The sequence below is a fragment of the Lactuca saligna genome, chromosome 8 (assembly GCF_052625555.1).
Source record: "Lactuca saligna cultivar CGN05327 chromosome 8, ASM5262555v1, whole genome shotgun sequence".
Taxonomy (NCBI): domain Eukaryota; kingdom Viridiplantae; phylum Streptophyta; class Magnoliopsida; order Asterales; family Asteraceae; genus Lactuca; species Lactuca saligna.
The window spans coordinates 42,795,371-42,818,199 of NC_136424.1; the positions used below are offsets into that span (position 1 = coordinate 42,795,371).

At 37.5% G+C, this 22,829-nt stretch overlaps 1 long non-coding RNA gene across 1 annotated transcript; it reads left to right on the forward strand.

Moving 5' to 3' along the window:
• The first annotated feature begins 1,774 nt into the window (after positions 1-1,774).
• LOC145007996 (uncharacterized) lies at positions 1,775-22,116 on the forward strand. The gene is made up of 3 exons (XR_013663219.1): positions 1,775-2,132; positions 2,240-2,332; positions 21,902-22,116. It is a non-coding gene; the product is annotated as an uncharacterized LOC145007996 (long non-coding RNA).
• Positions 22,117-22,829: the final 713 nt, after the last annotated feature.

A 22,829-nucleotide genomic window follows, 5' to 3' on the forward strand; every position in this document is an offset into this window, starting at 1 on the left:
TTTCTTTATTTTAGGAAAACATTCAACAAGAGAAGATGTTGATGCAATCAGAGCTTCTGGAGAACGAAAAGTTAAATGAAGAATAATGTCTCGCTCGTGCCCTCGGTGAGAGACGTGGGCATATTCGCGGAATTGAAAGGAAACCAAGCATCAACAATAATTTATTTCCAAATAAACATATCAAACGTTCCTAAGCTTCCACATCCCAATCTTCAGATAATCCCCAAGTTGCTTTATTATCCCAATAAATTCAAATCATGCAACAATGAATGATACAAATGAACCAAACTTTTAATAACACTTTCGCATCTGTCATTCCAAACTTACAACCACAACTAATGCCACAATTCCAGTTTAATGCAAATATGTTTTCACAAAATAACCCCGAAACATCCAATGAACACGAGGAGGATGATGATGATGATGATGGTGGTGATGAGGATGACGAGGAGGAAAACTAGAATGATAGTGACAATAATGTTTGTTAAAAACTTGCTTTCTTTTCTTATTTTGTTATGTAGTAGAATTTGAATGATATGTTATTTTTATCAAGTGTTTTTGGATTTTAATGGTATGTTATGTTATGTATATCTTATATTGCAAAATTCATTTTTGGATTTGTTTTAAAAAACAGATTTGGTATATATAACAAAACCTGTGAAAAATATTAAAAAAAAAAGAGGCTAGATCGACGACATATCGTCGGTACAACTTTGTAATTGTAAAAACTGTTTTTCACCATCTCAGACGACATGTCGTCGCTATTGATCATACTTTTCCCGACGACAAGTCGTCGGTATAAGATCACTGTTGTCTAGATGACAAGTCGTCGGTATAGGGTTCGAATAAAACTTTTCCTTATTTCCTCGAAAATCAATATCAACGATCCTTTGCCAACGACTTGTCGTCTAGATTGATTATTCTATACCGACAACTCCGACGATATTTTCAACTTTTACAGACGTCATGTCGTCGGTATAGGCTTTACCGACGACAAGTCGTGAGTACAGAGTCCTCAATTGACGTATGTATAGGCCTCAATCATTGAGGTGTTTCCAATTGTTTCGTATACTGTACTGTATGAATGGGTAAGTGTATACTCCATGATTTGATTTTTTATGTGCACATGGATTATATATAGGAACACCCATATACAATGGTGTAGAAGGGATAGTGTGAATAACGTACAACCGGATTTGGCGAATTAAAAAAGTCAAGCTTTTCAATATTCCGGCTCAATGTCTCTATATTCCAATAATTATGTCGTGCACGTGACAGCTCTTTATGTTATTATTACAATTCGCTACAATTATTTGTTCTTACAAATCCTTTCCTCATTTATTGATAATATATGAAATTACAGTACGTACGTATATTTCAAATTAATACTTTTTATCTGTACATTAGAAAATGAAATCTTATTTACTCAAATAAACACCACAAAATGCACAATAATTCACACGCGTTTTGAAACATAAATAAATCTTATGATTTACCAAATATTTGTGGTTTCAACCCAAACATATTGGTTGTAATTACATAATTAAGTTCTATGTCGCTAAGATTAGATCGATCAAATAAACTATTGATTATTCCTAGGTTGCATGGCTTAATATACGCCTTTCAGGTAAGTAATTGTATTTACAAGAAAATTCGACTCCCACACAGTACAAACTGACACTGTCATTTCTCCACGCAACAACATAACAAACACATTGAATTATTACTACGTTCTCAATTTTAAAAGAAATCAAACAAATGACACAGAGAGAGATCTCGGCGGAGTGTCAGTTGCAATAAAGACAGTACTACAGCATGAGACAAGAACAGTTGCATCATGACTTTGTGTTTCTATTCTTCTGAATATCTTTTCTCCAGATTTTGGGGTCAGAATTAAGCAGACATATATCATCAGTCATTTTGCGTTTGAATCTGAGGATCGATCGGTGATCATGAAACCTGCTTGCTCTGATCATGATCTACCTTCAGTCCCGTGTTCTACCTTTTTCTTGATAATACAAAACTCTTATATGCAGTGATTACAAGAGTGATTCTGTACGCGTATATATGCATGATCTTATCAAATTATTCAATAAAGTATATCAGCCGGCCGGAAAAATAAACTATCTCAGGTAAGTAAACCCTCCTCTCTCTATGTATGTGTTCGTGTCTATGTACAGTGAATAAGTGGAGAACATTATTTTAGCTCTGAAGTTTTTATTGTATTCCATATGAACAGTACGTACGTACGAAGAAAAACGAAGTCCCACACTCTCTTTATCGAATGATCATCATTTTTCGGCCAAATGAAGTCCAAGATTCACTATCTCAGGTACTGATTTTTCTTTGTATTCCATATATATATATATATATATATATATATATATATATATATATATATATATGAACAATACATTATGTTTTCATCATTGGAACGCATGATATCTGTATGTTGTAGCGTAATTTTTCAGTAACCACAAACAGGTTTGTATTAAAAGTATGTTCTTATGAGAACTTTTAATGCTAGAAAAATTAAATAATCTTGAATTTTAATTAAAAATTACCTTTTCAATTAATTTTGTTGTGTCCAAAGTAAAACGAACATTTTAATTTCATAATTAAAATGCTTTAGATATTTATGTCAAAAAATACATTTCTTTTTTCGAATTTATTCAGGAAAAAGCCCTGTTCAATTAATCGCAAAAGAATGTTGTGTACAATAGTTCCCATAAGAAAAACATTTTTTTTTCTTCTTATTAATAGACTAAAATTTATAAATATCATATAAAAATCCAAAGCATGAATAACAACCAAAAGATGCAAAAATAGGTTTTTTAAACAACTAACACACCTACATCCTCAAAATCCTACTCATAGAAACTACATATTGTCACATTTGAACCCTCAACACCTAAAGAAACACCTAGAGAGAGATATCTTTTCAATGCCTATTAATTTGGTGCAAAAATAGTGTTTTGAAAGCTACAATAACATCTCGGGCCTTGTCCGGTTAATTTGTTTCATTTATAAACCCTAATGGACGATTAACATATATACTATATATTCATTTATTCCATTTTAACATTTGAGCCTTTAAAACATGTTCCGTCCTCATGTATAGTTTTGACCTTCTTTTTTATTTTTGTCGTTGTCTTCATTACAATCTACCTCTTATATAGGTAATTATTAAATAAGACAATGAGTCCACCACAACTACACAATAAAGAAAACATAATACAAAACACATATAATGACAAAAAACAAAATGTTTTATCGAAAAGAAACAACGTCCACTACTAACAAAAGACAAATAAAGTACAGTTAAAATGGACTATACGTTTTTGCAACTATACTATATAGTGGCGGTGTTTTATTACAAGAGGTAATAGAGCACCATTATAGAACCATAATATATACATATATTAGAGTACTGTTCGTTGTTATGCAACCGTATTAATCTATATACACCAACTTTCTCGTATCCTGGAGCGCTATGTTACACTATGCAAACCAGTAGTCATCAAGAGTATTCCAATTAAAGGATGTCGCAAACTAAAAGCATCATTTCTAGAAATTTTAAACCTCAAAAATACCATTTTTTACCTCAGAATACATGCACAAGGTCTTTATATAACATCTTTCATGAAGATTGAAATTGGCTTCATGTGTATTCCAAACTCAAGATAAGAGTTTAGTATATTGGCCTAAATGCAAGAACCGCCTTGATCAACCTGGTGTGAAGTAGAAAATAAATATATAAATAAAATAACTTTCAAGAAAACAATTAATCATACTAAAAATCTAAACAATTTGTACGTTTGGATTTCCTACTTCACATGATGTCAAAATAAAAACGACATTAGCATCACATAATTAACATCTAAGACCCGAAGGTGTGTGCGCGAAGGTTCTTTCACTTTTTACCTACCACACCATCTTTTCCATTACCTTTCTTTTCCTCACCCAAAGCCACGGTGTGTATAAGACTGATCTTTCATTCTTTTTAAGATTTCTAATTTAAAAAATTTATATAATTTTTTAAAAATAATTAGTAAACATAAAAATTAATTAAAATTAAAAACACTTTATTCAATTTAAAATTACATAAATAGATACATTAAATAAGCAAGATTAAAAATAAAAACTAGAAAACAATAAATATTAGAAAAACACATCCTTGAAAACATAATTAATATCCAAATTTAAAAAAACCAAAATACGTCACTCGGAATCGCCGTCATCGTCCTCGTCATTGTAATCATCGTTATCGTCATTCTCTTCATAGTCATTCTCGTCATCGTCATCGAAATCCTCGCCTTCGACGAAGATATCTGAATCCTCATTTGATTCGTCAAACAAATCATCGTGTCAATACTCTGTCGGCAGCTGAATGTGAGCCTTGTAAACGTGCTCCACCAAATCTACACGAAGGGCGTGATGAATGTCGCTATCATATACTTCTCTTCTATTTCCTTATACTCATGTGTACCAACAACTACTCGTTCGACATTTGGCAAATCATATCGATCTCCCTTCGTCTTAGAGAATCATATTATGCAATATGATGCACACATACATTATGTGTAGCAACCTTTTCACTTCATATGACCGTGTCATGAGTGCTAGTACTTGCCAACGCCTCTTGAGTACACAAAATGTTCGCTCCACGTCCTTCCTAGTTGACTCTTGTGCTTCTTAAAACTTTTTTCTTTTTTTGTCGTTCGGACATGTAAACGATTTCACAATAACAAATAAAATAGGATATATACCGTCAGTAAGGTAGTACCCGCACTTATATGCTACCCCATTTGCTTGAATAGAGAAATCATGCGGCATTCCACGGTAGATATTGTTGAATACCGGTGACTAGTCCAGAACATTGATATCGTTGTTTGCACCATCTGGAGCAAAGGATGCATGCTATATCTAAAAATCATGTGATACGATTGCTTCTAGAACATTCGTCATATTTCTATTGTCGCCATACATGTATTGACCATGCCATGAATTAGGGCACAATGCCCAAGCCTAATGCATGCAATCGATACTACCTAGCATTCTTGGGAACACATGCTTGCTTTCATGCACCGTGTATAATTGGTGGACATCGTTGATAGTCATTCTGCACAAATATCATTTCCTGTAAACCAAAGTAATAGCTTTGGAGAACTTGTACACATATTCCCTTACGGTACACTCATATATCCTCAAATACTCGTCTCATTTGTCTGCGTCATGTATGCTAATTGGTGAATTGTGGCTATGCATTTTTGAATTGGAGAGAAATTTTTTTCTGTGTCTACCATCCCACTTCCATTGAAAATATGGAAAACGGCCTTCCAAATTGCCAAAAATACGTAACAACTACTTCCTCATCAAGAACCGCCGTCAAAACTTTTCAACGTACACACCATCATCTGCAAAATAGTATTCAATAAGATGATTGTACCTGACTTCACGAATTCTATTCATCGTCGAGTTTCTTATTTTACTTCGTGGATGTGAACTTTGGCCTTGTCGGTTTTGATGTGCAGGAAAACCTATTGGAGGAATTAGGGTTTATTTTGGAGATCTGGATACCCTTTGGATCATGTGAACACTTTTCGAACTGATATTTCTACCATATGCCTGGGTTACAAGAAATCCAGTCTAGGATAATCCAAAATGACACTTACAAATCTTGGCACAGAAATTGTAAGCCAAATTGCGAGAAGGATTTTTTGTTCGTATGAAGAAAATGAGAGCTAATGGTTCTTTCATGTATCTTCTCAATGAGAAGAGTCGTTTTTATAATAAACAAGATTAGAGTTTGCCTCTTAGGGTTGGCCATCATGGGTTCTAAGAATTGAACCCATCAACCCATTTGAATACCAGAAAGCAAAATACATACTAGTTTATTGAATTTCTAGCAAAATACAACTTGACACTATATAAAGTCGTGTGCCTCAGTCCACTCATGATCGTATCAAGGTCAAGTCCATAACCACTTAAAATGCGTCTACACTTCACAATCATGTAGGTAACTCCTTTCCATGATCTGCAAATACATTTATCAAATGAATTATTAAGAAGTTAAGCTTCAACTTGCAGAATCGAACACATATTTGGGATGAATATTTCATATGTTCTAATCTATAAGTATGAGCTTTCCATATTGAATTCAACTCCTAACATTATATTAGGAGAGAATTGGGTGTCTCATCATTACAAAATTAAATGGACTTTAATATTATCCCAATCACAGACTTGTGCACTAATTATCTTGTCGTACCTTTAGCCAAGTGATCTGCCAAATTTTGTTGTGATTTCACAAACTCAACTGAAATCACACCGTTCATGATTAGTTCTCTAATCATAATGTGTCTAAAACCTAGGTGTCTAGACTTGCCATTATAAACCTAGCTGTATGCCTTAGGCAAAGGGGTTGCACTATCACAAAGGATAGAAATAGGTGCTATCGGTTTAGACCACATAGGAATCTCATAGAATAAATTTCTTAGCCACTCTGCTTCTTTACCAGCAGCTGCTGACACAATAAACTCATATTCCTTTATTGAGTTTGTAATGCAATATTGCTTCTTGAAAGCCCAACAAATGACACCCCCAAGCAATAATACCCAACCAGAAGTTGAGGAATGATCCTCCATGTTGGTTATCCAACTTGCATCCGAATGACCATCTAAAACCAAAAGACTCCCCAAGTAACTCAAACCATAATCCGTGGTTCCTTTGAGATACTTAAACACTCTATTTCCTGCTTGCCAATGTTGAGCACCATGATAACTGGTATACCTGCTCAACTTGCCCACAACAAAGCAATATCAGATCTTGTACTTATCATGGTATACATCAAGCTACCAATAACCTTATAGTATTCGAATTGTGAAATGGGAACGTCATTATTTGGCATTAATTTCACACTTGGATCCATACAAGTACTCATACGAGAACAATCTAAAAAATTACATCGCTTGATACTTTTCTCAATATAATGAATTTGAGTCATTACCAAACCTTTGTTCATCCTTTTAATTCTTATTCCAAGAATTACATCAGCCTCTCCAAAATCTTTCATGGAAAACTTGGATGATAACAATTTCTTTGTTTCATTTACTTGATTTTGATCGACATCAAAAATCAGCATATCATCTACATATAAGCAAATGATCACTCCAAATCTAGGAGCATCATCAAATCTCCTATAAACACATTTCTCACATTGATTTTCTTGAAAACAAAAGACAAAATAACCTCATAAAATTTTTGATGCCTTTATTTAGGCATTTGTTTCAGCCCATACAAAGATTTGACAAGTTTACAAACCATATGCTCTTTACCAGGCATAATGAAACCTTCTGGTTGTTTCATGTAAACTTCCTCGTCAAGATCACCATTTAAAAAGGCTATTTTCACATCTATTTGGCGAATAACCAGATTGTGGATACTTGCTAAGGAAATCAACAATCTAATAGTAGAAATACATGCAACCAGAGCATACATATCAAAATAATCAACACTGGGTTTTTGTCTAAAACCTTGAATGAATAACCACGCTTTGGATTTTTCAATATTCCCATTAACATTCACTTTCTTTTTGAAAATCCATTTGCAACCAAGTGATTTTGAACCTAGAGGCAAATCAAACAACATCTATGTGTTGTTCTCAAGAATTGATGACATTTCATCATCAATTGCTTGCTTCCAAAAGACACTATCTCAAGACTCAAAGCACTCTTGATATGTTTTAGGATCACCTTCAATACAATAGAAATATGACTATTGAATATTAATTTCATCCCTTGAAACTTCCACCAAATACAGTTGGAAGTCGGATCCAATTTTTTTTTGCAATTTGGCCTCTTTTGCTTCTACGAAGCTCTTGTGGTTCTTGCACATCACCACCATCTTAACTTCCTAAAATTTTCACTTTATTAGTACAAAATTTAGATCCGTAGGCCTTTGAATCGATGAAAAACACATCTCATAAAAAATTACATCTTGGGATTCGATAACGGTGTTAATCGAAACCGAATCATTAGGTTCTATTACATAAAACCTATATGCCTTGGAATGGTCAACACATCCAATGGATATACAATCAATTCCACATTCTCCCAAACTTTTGATTTTGATCTCGGTGAGTTTTACAACTGCTTGACATCCCCAAACCCGAAAATAACTTACATTTGGCTTTTTCTTGAACCAAAGTTCACATGGGACTGTTTTGTTCCTTTTCTTGTAACCTAATTTAATAAATAGAAAGCCGTTAACATGGCCTCTCCCCAGAATCCATCACTCAATCCCGAGTATGACAACATCGACTTTACCATTTCCTTCGCATTCAACAATACCATTCTATTGGGGTGTCTAAGGTGCTGTGTTCTCATGAATGATACCCACTGATTGGAAGTATATGGGATCCATATATTCACCTTCCTTATCGGTCCTAAGACATTCAATTGGATTTCCCAATTGCAATTCCACCTTGGTTTTGTATATTTTGAGTTTGTCTAAGGCTTCGTCCTTAGAAAGTAGCAAATACACATAGCAAAACCGAGTGCAGTCATCAATGAAGGTGACTGCATACTTTTTATTTCCCAAAGAAGGAGTGGAGTAAAAATCACATAGGTCACTGTGTATAAGTTCCAAAACAGCTGAATTTCTAGTAACATAAGGAAATGACTGTTTTGTCACTTTTGTAACCATGCATGTTTTACATTTATCAGAAGTCATATCAAAGGCTAAAATTAATCCATATTTTGACATTAGGGGTGAGCATGGTGCGGTTTTAGGGCCAAACCGAACTATAAACCGCAAGGTGCGGTTTTTAAATTCCAGAAACAATTAGGTGCGGTTTTTCAATGGTATGGTTTTGCGGATTTTTTAGCACGGTTCGGTTTGTACCAGTTCGGTGTCGGTTTTAAACCGAGCAAAACATATGGTGCCATTTTGTTGTTCACCGGTACGATTTTTTTAACCGTGGTGTTCATGTGAAGATTTATGATTGTATGACATGCTGTCATTTCGTTTCCTCACGCTTAGAAGCTGCAATTTTGTGTTGTTTTATGTTGTTTACTTGATCACTTCATTTGCAATCCATATTCTCAAGCTCAGTTTTTTTATTCAATTTGAGCTTAGAAGTTACAAGCTTGCAACTTGCAGCCCACATAGTGTTTGCACTTTACACATAATCATTAAGTCACAAATACGAAGTGACAAACTCACATGCTAAACCTAATACCTAATTACTAATTACCGTCAAGTTCAATATATATATATATATATATATATATATATATATATATATATAAATTATAATTTACTAGTTTTTTAAATAATTGTATAATATAAATTAGTGATTTATTTTATTGTTAATAAGCTTGTTGTGCGGTTCGGTTTGGTGGTACAAATAGTCACCAATGAGCCTTATAACTGTTAAGAGAACCATCCACATTCTATTTCTTTTTAAATAACTATATAGATCGAACAATATTAGCTCCATATGGTCGTGGTGCAACAATCCATGTTTTATTGGCAATTAATACATCCTATTCTACTCGCATCGCATACTTTCAGTTGGGATCATTTAACACCTGTAAATAAGACCGATGTATGCATGATTGAGTTTCAGTAAGAAGAGTAAGTCGATACACATGTTTAACAATGCCATGTTTTCATTGGGTGGTCATCGGTTGACTCGAAGGAGAAATTGGATGGTGGTTGGATGTGTCATGGACTGTAGGAATATATGAGACAATAGGGAGGGGTTACGATGGGTGCGACAATAACGGATGGAAAGGAAGGTATTGTCAGAGCGGCAACCGAAGTAGCTACCGGATTAGCAGTGTCTGTGACACTAGGATCAATGGAAGACGAGAAAGTATGGAAAGAATGAGCAACAGGAGAGTAATCCATATGTTCATCAATAAATTCATAAGAAGGAGGATTATAAGGAGTGGATGATCAAAAAGGAAAAATGGTATCGTCAAACACAACGTGGCGAATGATGATGATATTTTTAGTAGAAAGATCATAACACCGATAACCCTAATGATGGATTAGGTATCCAATAAAGATACAAGGAGAGGTGTGAGGAGCGATTTTATGTGTTAGGTTGAGGTAGGGATAAAAAAAGGTATCCAAAAACGTTAAGTTGTGAATATGTTGGGTTTTTGTGGAAAAGTTTGAATTGAGGTGTTTGATTTTGGACGGTGGTTAAGGGGAGGATATTCAACAGGTGACACAACATATGAAGGGCTACTACCGTAAAGGTGGGAGGAAGACGAGAATGCAAAATATGAGTGTAAACAATGTTATTGATGGTTCGTACCATATGTTTGGATTTTCCATTTTGTTGAGAAATATATAGACATGAGAAATGCATGTAAATACCGTGAGTATGAAAAAGATTATGAGATTTAGCATCATTTTAACCCCCCCTATCACATTGGAAAACTTTAAATTCACAATTAAAGTGGGTACAAACATAGACACAAAAGTGAACAAATTTATCAAACACTTTGTATTTTTGTTTTAAAGGATACACAAAAAAATAATGAGAATATTGATCAAGAAAAATAACATAATATTTGAAACCAAGATGACTCAACAAAGGAAATGTCAAAACATAAGAATGTATAATATCAAACGGAAAATAAACCTTAAAATCTGAAAGAGTAAATGAAAGACAAACATGCTTTCCTGCTTAACAAGAAAGACAAATATGTATGGATTTTTTTTATTTCAATTGATAAAACCACCAGGCACTAACCGTTGAAAAACGTTGTCACTGGGGTGACTAAGACGTTGATGCTAAACGGATGAATCGAGGACTAAAAAATACTTGATGATATAGATCTATAATTGGGTAGAGATAACTCGAGCAATCACATTGGAGAAAAACCTATTTGGTCTTGAAGTCCTTCACATAAAAATCAAAGGCATCAAATTCAATTGAACGATTGTTAGATCTAGTAAATTTAAACATGGATACTAAATTTTTTGTTATATTAGGGTGATAAAGATATGATGCAATTAAAGGGTACGATAGGGATCAACGATGTAAGGAGCGGATAAATTGCTCTTAGTTACATTAATCGATGATCCATAAACCATAACATAACGAATATTACGAGAGGGTCGTGAAAAGTATAATATGCCTTCGTTTTCATGGATGTGAGACGTGGCCCTCGTATCCATATATCACCTACCATTGTCCAGGTCATCAAGACTCATAACATTGAACAACTAAGGGATTTGAATGGTTTGATCATATGATGTTGGTTGTGTGATGACATGTGGCTGTGGATTGGAGTTGTGCCTAGGCTGTTGGGTAGGTTAAATGTGTTAGGTAGGAGCAGAAGTTGGAAGAAGCCCATTCGTGGGAGGGTTGGACCCAGTTGTAGCGACCCAAAATCAAGATAAATTTGTTCATTTTTAATTAAGTTTTACAAACATACGTCTAATACCAAAAATCCAATACATAATCATCATCACATAAAATCATCAGAGTTCAATAACAGTGAATGCGAAAAATAGTGGAGAGTGCACGTTGCCCTATCAAGCCAGGCCCTTCCCTTTAAAACTGGAAATACCTGAAACCACAACACAAACTGTAAGATAATGCATAATGAGTTTCCTAAAATAACACATACCAAACATAATATGGGCTCAACCTTGGGGTTCATTACCAACCCAACACAATTATGGGCCCCTGCCCTAGGTTATATTTTAACCCAACATATCACAGTGGGCCCGCCCTAGGGTATATTTAAACTCGACATACCATATTGTGGCCCGCCCTGGGTGTATTTCAACCCATTCATAACATGTATCGTTCAATAATTAGCATATCACATAAATAGATAATGGGCCAGCCTTGGTGCTTTAGACCCATGGTTATAGTGAGAAGACTCACCTCAACTGCTGGAATCCCTAGTAAATGCTCGGGTTGCGGTATAGAAGAATCCTCACACTATCTAACAAATAACCCAAGTCAATATTGGGTTATAGCCCATAGTTATGGCCCCATGCTCCGAGTCCAAACTCCAATGTTATAGCTCCATAAGCCATTCTCTTATTGGGTCTAACCATTCGTGGCCCTAAAATAAAGATGGACCCTAAGGCCCAAAAGGCCCAACCAATCTATTTAAGGTCCAAAATAGAATCCTAAGGCTCATGTACTTAGACTTGGTCAAAGCCAAAACTTATATAAGGCCCAAAGACTAAAGTACAAAACTATAGATGTCTAGGCTATTTGCCCAACGTATGCACTAGTACGCATAACGTACCTTGACCGAAAGCAGCACACACGACGTACAAGAACACGTGCAGCGTACGCAATAACCATGCAACAATTTATGCAATGACTTAATATATTAAGATTTTACGTCCAAAACCCAGATCTGAACCCATTAGGGCCTCTTGGGCTATAAAGTTGCCAACTTTAAGTGCTTGTAAAGATACAAGAAGCCCAAAGAAACAAATCAAGCCTCTTATGTCCTTTCATACATTCTATCTTTTGAATGGGGATTAAACAACCTCAAATATTGCACATTTACGAATTGAGATTCCTAAACATGCATGGAAATGCAACTTGAAAGCTTGGGAGCAACTCATACTCACCACAATCTAAACCTTTGGGTCAAATAGGAGAAATCTAGCCCTAACTAAGAACATGAGGAAACATGAGCAAAGATTTGAGCTCTATACCTCAAAGTGGTGCCAAATGAGTAGAAAATGCTAGAACCAGAATCTTGGAGACAAAGCTTTCTTCTTGAACCACCTTCTTCACCACCAAGGAAGCTTAAAATCTTTCTAGAAAGCTCAAAAGATTCAAAAACGGCTAAGGTTAGCTAGGAGGGCCAAAATGACAATGGGGGCCGAGGTAAGGGAATGTCTTGGGGTTATCATGGGGTTTAAATAGTGTACAAACCCGAATCACTAGGATTTTGGTCTGAGGCATGTACACCCAACGTACCAAGATGTACGTGCATCGTATGCACCCGGAGACCACCATGCTTAGTGTAATAAGTGCTACACCCTGCATACCTAAAAAAGTCAAGATTCCATTCTCGGGGACCAAAAATGACATAAAAACAAATTCCAATTGTTAGAAGCCAACTTTAATAATCTTAGATGTTATAACTCTCCCCTAGTTGATTTAAACTTCATCCTCGAAGTTAGTTGCCATGAATAATTCGGGGTAGTACTCCCTCATTCCGTTCTCCGGCTCCCACGTCCATTCAGAGTCCTTTCGGTGCTGCCATTGTACCTTAACCAGATTCACCACTATATTATGTAAAGACTTAGTCTTTTGATTGAGAATCACAATTGGCTTCTCTACATAATTTAAACGCTTGTTCACCTGGATATCATCCAACGAGATCACTGCTGAGTCGTCTGCTACATATTTTTGCAACTGTGACACGTGGAAGGTGTTGTGGATATGACTGAGCTCATCCAGAAACTCCAATCGATAAGCAACCATGTTCACACAGGTAGTGATCCTGAAAAGGCCAGTAAACCGGGGTCCTAACTTTCCTCTCTTCCGAAACTGGATAACACCCTTCCAGGGTGATACCTTTAGTAGCACCAAATCCCCCACCTGAAACTCGAAATTTAAATGGCATTGGTTGGCATAGTTTTTCTGACAGCTCAACCTGTTGCGCACCTTCTGAATCAATTTGGTGGTCTTAAGCACCACTTCGGTGCTTCCCATGACTCGATGTCCAACCTCCCTCCCTCCCCCAACAAACTGAAGTCCTACACCTCCTTCAAAACAACATCTTGAATGTGGTTCGGTCAATACTTGCATGATAATTGTTATTGTAGGAGAACTATGCTAGCGGAATGTAAGTATCGCAACTCCCTCTGAAGTCCAGTACACATGACCTAAGCGTATCCTCGAGTGTCTGGATTGTCTGCTCATTTGATGTTCAGGCTGGGGATGATAGGTCGTACTGAAATGTAATCAAGTCCCTAACTCCTCATGAAACTTCCTCCAAAACCTGGAGGTGAACTGAATACTGCAGTCCGAGACCACAGATACCGACACTCCATGCCTGACCACCACCTCCCAAACACAAATATCTGCTAATTTCTTGGTAGATATACTCTCAACGATCAGAATAAAATGAGCACTCTTGGTCAGTCTGTCCACAATAACTCAGATAGAATCAACACCCCGTGCCATCTTGGTAATTTTATGATAAAATCAATGGTGATCTCCTCCCATTTCCACATGGGGATGGGTAACAGCTGGACCTTGCCACGAGGCCTCTGATGCCCGACTTTTACCTTCTTACAGGTCAAACACCGCTGAACAAACCAAGAAACTTTCCTTTTCATGCAGTGTCACCAATAACTCAATCCCAGGTCCCGATACATCTTCATGCCCCCCAGATCAATAGAAAACATAGACTTGTGCACCTCCTCTAGATTCTTCTGCCTCACCCTACCAAATGTCGGAACCCAATTCCTACCACACCGAGTCAATAACCCCTGGCTGTCTCTGACAAACAATGGAATCTGACCCATAATCCACTTAGGCTTCCAAATTTCGTTTTTCAATCCTTCTACCTGAGCCTCCTTAATCATATCCATCAATGGTGAGGTAACCGTCATCCTCAAACAAATATCTCGGGTCGGAGTACACGCGGTCTTACGACTCAAAGTATCTCCCACCACATTGGCCTTCCAGGGATGATACAAAATCTCACAGTGATAATCTTTTACCAAGTCTAACCATCTCCTCTACCATATATTCAAGTTCGGCTGATCCATCAAATACTTAAAACATTTATGATTAGTGTATATAGTGCATCAGACCCCGTACAAGTAATACCTCAAAATCCTGAGGGCAAACACCACCGCCCCCAATTCCAAATCATGAGTGGGGTAATTTGCCTCGTGAGGCTTCAGCTGCCTCAAGGCATATACAATCACATGTCCCCTCTGCATGAGTACAACTCCCAAACCCGAAATAGAATTGTCACAATATACCATCCAATCATCCAGTCCCTCGGGCAACGCAAGAATCGAGGCCTTGCAAAATTTATGTCTCAAGGTCTCAAAGGCCAACTACTGATCTGGACCCCATGGAAAAGTCACATTCTTCTTGGTTAGACGAGTTAGAGGCACTGCAATCTTTGAAAAATCATGGATAAACCTCCAATAATACCCTGTAAGACCCAAGAAACTCTGAATCTTTGATGCAATCGTCACAACCTCAATTTTGTCCAGGTCCACCAACATACCTCCCTGATTGACGATGTGCCCCAATAACTGCACCTCACGCAACCAAAACTCACACTTGGAGAACTTGGCAAAAAGCTTCTACCTCCTTAAAGTCTCCAATACATTACTCAAATGCTGCTCATGCTGATCCTTGGTCTTAGATTATACAAGAATAATTAATAAAAACAATGGACCGATCCAATATCGGTCTGCACACCCGCTTCATGAGATCCATGAATGTTGCTGGAGCATTAGTGAGCCCGAAAGGCATCACCATGAACTCATAATGACCATATCAAGTTCTGAAAGCCGTCTTCTAAATATCCTCATTTGATGATATCCTAACCGAAGGCCGATCTTGGAAAACTAAGAGGCATCCTGCAGCTGATCAAATAAATTATCGATCCTCGGAAGCGGATAACGGTTCTTCACCTTTGGCTTGTTCAACTCCCAATAATCAATACACATCCTTTGTGACGTGTCCTTCTTCTTCACAAACAAAATTGATGCCTCCTATGGGGAACTACTTGGACGAATAAAACCCTTGTCTAGCAGCTCTTGCAGCTGCGTAGACAACTCCTGTATCTCAGGCGGAGCTAGGCGATACAACACCTTGGGTATCAGAGCCACACCATGCATCAAATTAACATGAAACTTGACTTGTCTCTCGGGAGGCACTCCAGGAAACTCCTCTTAAAAAACATCGGGAAAATCCTGCACAATCGGTACCCTACTCAACTCTGATGTGGTCTCCACCCTGGAATTCGAAATATAAGCCAGATACCCATAACAACCCTGATGAAGAAGTCTCCTACCCCTCACAGCTGAACAGATAGTTGGCCTATGTGAAGCCCTCTCACCATGAATGACTATTTCTCCCCCACTTAGGGTTCGAACTCTTACCAGTTGTCGCTGACAATCAATTACAACCTCATTGGGCCCCAACCAATCCATCTCGATGATCGCCTTCAATCTCCTCAAGGGAATCGACACCTAGTCGATATGAAACCTCTCTCCAAACATGTTTATAATACTCTATGTAATACACTCATAACGCTCACAGAACAATCATCAGTGATCTCCACCTCCATAGGGGACTATAAAGTCCCCAGAGCATCTCGAAACTTCATGCTGAGCGCAAGGGATACAAAAGATCGGATAGCCCTTTAATCGAAGATAACATGAGCTAACAAACCATTAACCAAAAAGGTCCCTATACAAGATCATAACAATGTAAGCATGATAATAAAACAATAAGGATAGATATACAAAACATACTAGTCACAACAATCGGTGCTGCTCGGGCCTCTTCTGTGGTCAGTTGAAATGCTCTGCTCTTCATTGCAGGAGTCTCTGCCTTGACCTGGCGGCCATCTGTAATCCTGAATGTGGCAGGTGCAGGCAGCGTCACTGCTCCTCCAGACAACCTCGGACAATCGACCTTTCTATGACCTGTCTAGTTGTAGTGAAAACAAATCAAGGCCCTCTTAGGGCAGTCCTTGCTCATATGGCATGTCTGACCACACCCAAAACATCCTTGTCCCACTGATCTATAAGGTCCACCGTTCGACTTGCCGCACTTGGCACTTCAGTCCTGGCCCTGCTGGCCTTTGCCGTGAACATCGGTGGTCTTAGGCTTCTTGGCATGACCCACTACTGTCGAAACTTGCTTCGGCTTTCGCTTCGTGCGGAGCTCTAACTAAATTTCCCACTCACGAGCCTTCTCAATAATTTCATTTAGGGTTTTGCACCTGAGAAACTCACAAACTCACGGATATCATCCATCAGCGCGACGTGATATATCGTCTTCCTCATCTTCTCATCTGCTGCATATTGCAGGACCAAATGCGCTCTCTCCCTGAACTTGGCGGTGATCTCCACCACCGTCTGTATAGTCAGGTAAAGGTCTTAGAACTCCCTCACCAACTGTTGCACCTTAATGGATGGTGCAAAATCCCGAGCAAATCTTCGAACAAACTCCTCCCATGCCATCTCAGTCACACCCGTCGTCCCCACTTTGCGGGTGACCTCCTCTCACCAGTCCCGTGTTCGGTCCCTCAACATACAGGATGTGAATCCAACCTTTTCCGCATCGGGAGAAAATCTCGTACATGGAGCATTCTCAATGTTAGTAATCCAGAGACGACTAGCGATGATGTCCTTAACCCCAAAGAACTCGGGCGTCCTTAACCCTAAAGAACTCGGGCGCACCGCACGCCTTGAACTCCCGGAATGAGGGGGCTCGAGTCCCAACTTCACCCGCAATGATCTCAACTCGAAAAGATCTGAGCCTCTCCTCCATAATCTCCATGATCCCCTCCTTACGGTGCCGAAAATCACCGGGGTAGCATCACGGATGCCGCGAGTAACCTCAGTTACGATAAGCTCGCACAACCTCTCATCAATAGGCTCCGCACCAGAACCTGAACCCAATCCTAAACCCGATCCAGAACCTGAACCCTCAACTGAAAATACAACATAGAAAACAATTGATAAGGAAGTTGGAAAGGATACCTCCCCACCGGAGTCCTTAGAGTTCCAAGTCTGTCCTTGCCTCAGGTACAGGTCCTGCGCTTTCAGTAGTACGGACCCAATACTACATTCCACACCTACATGTACCGTCCTCAAGGCCATACCAGATACCTCTAAGTCACCCAACCATAATACACTTGACCTACAATATGCAACACATACGCATAAGGTAGACTCTTCTAGGATTTTACAATTATTAAAGAACCAGAAACCTCAATCAACACCGCAGGTTGCCCTATGCATACAAGTTATACCTAGATAGAATCAAATAGACTATCAAATAAAGCTCCTACCCTAAGACCACAACAAAACAAGAAACAGGAAATAAGGTAGAATCCATCATTCTAGGGCTATGCAATCCTAAGCATATACAACTTTGAAAACATACACTTAGCAAATAATAGTGTCAATATCAATCCCAAGGAATATAGATATATATATATATATATATATATATATATATATATATATATATGTGTGTGTGTGTGTGTGTGTATACATACATACATACATACATATATTTGTAGCATGGTTAATACAATTGGAAAAACTTACTTGAGCTCGACCAATTTCACGCATTACCCTCTCCTTTTCAATTAAGACAACCATTTTCAGAAAAGCTTAATTTTTGGTTTCTTCTAAAAAAAGTTTCACCATTTCCCTAGTTTGAATTCTGACACACCCGAAAGTGTGTTTTACAAACATAAGTCTGATACCAAAAATCCAATACATAATCATCATCACATAAAATCATCAGAGTTAAATAACAGCGAATGCGGAAAATAGAGGAGAGTGCACGTTGTGCTATCAAGCTGGGCCCTTCCCTTTAGAATCGGAAGTACCTGAAACCACAACACAAACTATAAACTAATGCTTAGTGAGTTTCCCAAAATAACACATACCAAATTACAATGGGCCCAACCCTAGGGTTCCTTACCAACCCATCACAATTATGGACCCCTGCCCTGGAGTACATTTCAATCAAACATATCAAAATAGGCCCCGCCCTGGGGTATATTTCAACCCAACATACCGTATTGGGCCCCTCCCTGGGTGTATTTCAACCCATTCACAATATGTACCATTCAATAATTAACATATCACATAAATTGACAATGGGCCAGCCTTGATTCCTTAGATCCATGGTTATAGTGAAAAGACTCACCTCAACTGCTGGAATCCCTAGTAAATGCTCGAGCTGCGGTATAGAAGAATCCTCACGCTATCTAACAAATAACCCAAGTCCAAATTGGGTCTTAGTCCATAATTATGGACCCAAGCTCCGAGTCCAAACTACTATGTTATAAGTCCATAAGCCATTCTCATATTGGGCCTAACCATTCGTAGCCCAAAAAAAGATTGGCCCTAAGGCCCAAAAGGCCCAATTAATCCATTTAAGGTTCAAAACAGAATCCTAAGACTCATGCACTTAGACTAGGTCAAAGCCCAAACCCATATAAGGCGTAAAGACTAAAGTCCAAAACTACAAGCTTTCTGGGCCGTACGCCCAGCATACGTACTGGTACGCACGTCTTACCTCGACCGAAAGTAGTACGTATGGCGTACACGCCAACCATGCAACAATTCTTGCAATGACTTAATGCCTTAAGATTTTACGCCCAAAACCCATATCTGAACCCATTAGGGCCTCTAGGGCTAGAAAGTTGCCAACTTTAAGCCCTTGCATGGCTACAAGAAGCCCAAAGACAAAAATCAAGCCTCTTATGTCCTTTCATGCATCTATCTTTGGAATGGGGACTAAACAACCTCAAAGGTTTCACCTTTACGAATTGAGATGACTAAACATGCATGGAAATGCAACTTGAAAGCTTGGGAGTAGCTGATACTCACTAAGATATAAACTTTTGGGTAAAAAGGGAGAAATCTGGCCCTAATTAAGAACGTGGGGGAAACATGAGCGAAGATTTGATCTTTATAACTCAAAGTGGTGCCAAATGAGTAGAAAATGCTAGATCCGGAATCTTGGAGACAAAGCTTTCTTCTTGAACCACCTTCTTCACTGCCAAGGAAGCTCAAAATCTCTCCAGAAAGCTCTAAAGATTCAAAAATGGCTAGGATTAGCTAGGAGGTCCGAAATGACAATGGGGGCTGAGGTAAGGGAAAGTCTTGGGGTCATAATGGGGTTTAAATAGTACACAAGCCCTAATCACTAGGGTTTTGTTCTAAGCCACGTAAGCCCAATCTACGAAGATGTACCTGTAGCGTACACACATGGAGACCACTACGCTTAATGTAATAAGGGCTACGCCCCGTCTACCCGAAAAGTCAGGATTCTACTCTTGAGGACCAAAATGACATAAAATCAAATTCCAATGCCTAGAAGCCAACCTGAAAAATCTTAGACGTTACATCGGTGGGAATAAGAGCCCATGCAAAACCCATAAGTGGAGTCCATGGGGTTGTATTGTGAGCTTGCAGCTGTTGATTCTACTGTTTAGGAAATCAGTTGTTTTGTTTCGATAACCACCACCACTGTCACACCCATAACCGCGATGTGAGTACCCGCCTATGTTACTGTTGGAAACACCACGATATGCAACAATTTAGAGAAGGGTCGGAAAGGAGGTATTGCTAGAGTGATGAGGCTTAATAGGTCGATGGTGGTTGATGCGTTGTTCTTCAACCTCAAGTATGGAACGAACACCTGGAAAATATGGTGTTGTTGAGATGTGATGACTCAAAGTACCAATGGAGCCATACTTAAAAGACAATCCATTAATCATGTAGATCATAAGAGCTTTCTCCAAGATAGAAGCTTCAAGGTTCACCAATGAATCTGCAAGGGTTTTAATACGTGTAAAATAAGCAACAACAGATTAATCACCCATTGAGATATCGCGGATTTTATTATTAAGCTAGAATGCCTTCGACTACTTGTTAGATCGAAACAATTGTTCGAGGTTGTTCCAAAATACACGAGTAAAAGTGTTTTGCTTGAGAACGGTGTTGAGAAGTGTTTGGGACAACGTACCATGGATCCAAGATTTAACCACGTGGTTAATGCATGACCATTCGACATCAGTGAGGGTCGTTGGAGTCTTAACATAAGATGTTAATTGTGCATCGGCACCATAACCTACACAACAGATAAAGAGTAATTCCTGCTAGGAATCATAGTTATGTCGTTCCAAGTCTAGGATCAGTGGAACTGTGGTGCGGATGTTGGTGATACTAGATGTTTTATGAGTGACCATGAGAAATAGAGGGCAAAGAACGAGAGATATGGTTGCATCGTTGTGAAGGAGAAGAAAAAGGTAGGGTATTGCGTAAGGTTTAGAGAAAGAAGAGGCCCGATACCATGTAATTGGGTATAATTCCCATGAAGAGATCTCTCATTAAACAACCAAATAAATACAATACGTATTCAAGGAAATCCCAATACATGGCCTTGAGTCGATCCAACCTATGGGCTAACAACTAAATACATAAACATATAAACATATAGATACATATGCATTACCATATACAAAACATCAGCAACTAAGTGACGAATGCTTTCCGCCTTGCCATTAAAACACAAGACATTTCTATAAGAACAAATAACCCATAGAAAAGCTCTGATAACCGACTAAAACTTGGCCACCTAGAATGGGGAGAAGTTGGGATTCTCCGAACCAATAATAAGATTTTCAATGGAGTTGACACTCGCCAAAGGTTAGTAGATAACTACATATGCATTTGTCATCTATTTATTGTGTTTGCATTAAAAAGATTATTATGCTTAAAACGAAAACCTAGGTACAAAAGCAAACCATATTAGTAAATTATATATATATATATATATATATATATATATATATATATATATATATATATATATATATATATATATATATATATATATATATATATATATATATATATATGAGTAAATGCATATATTACATATATAATTAATATGCATTAGGAACACCACATGACACATGACTCTAATTAATCCGTTCAAAATAAAGACAGTAGCCAAACTATATGATCGCTTAATAAATTTGAAAAGTTAATCAGACAAGCTCAATATACCCTTTGCTTCATTTTCTGGTAATATGATATACATGATTCTTTCAAATTCTACTATTGTCAGCTAAGCCTTTTGTTGCAAATTTATTTTTTTAAGGGAGTTGGCAAAATCAGGAGTTCTTGCCATTACACATGCATGACAATCTGTCGAGGACAATGAGAGCCAAAAGAAAATTTGGTATGACTGTATGAGATACTATCAGGTACCAAGATAACATTTTTAAGAGACATGTAGACTGATTAAATACCCAAAGGCTAAGATTAATGTTCAAATTGATGATTTTCAGCAAATCTTTTATGTTGACCACCATAACACCCTTTGAAATAAAATTTTCTTGTCATAATTGTCAGACTGATCAAATTTCTCATTATTAGATACTTAATTATATAGTTATATGATCACTGCACCATGCAAGTTGACAAAACTAATTAATACATGATGGAGAAGAAAATTAATTACCAGTAAATTGAGCAAAAGTATATTGGTAGAAGTCATACGTCACGAACCAATCCTATTCTAATTGATGGTTTTTTTCCCAGTATGATAAGTTTGACTTTAGTCAGGTATATATAAATGTTTTTTTCCCAGTAAGGACCTGGCTAGTAGACATCAAAAGGGTAGCTTTCCACTGGTTTATTTATTGGTTTGGATTGGTGTATTAATCCTAAAACTTGTCTGCTTGAACGTTTTGTACTTAATTCCTAGCTTCTTGCTGTTAAAAAAAGTACATCTATATATAATTTTCTTTAGATGATATTACTCTTATATATTGATTGAGGTCAATTCACCCTTTTGGGACATAAGTAATGATGTATTGTGCTTGATGATGATCACATCACTCAACATATCATGTGCAATGGTCTATTTCTGCTGGTACATTTGCATGTGTATCTGATATATACACTTTTTAACATTTGTTGTACCAATTTTTTTTTTCTACTTATAAATCATTAAAATTCTAATGTCTTAGAAGTAACAAACAACAAAGAAAATTATGACCGGAAATAGTTACCATACATTTCAA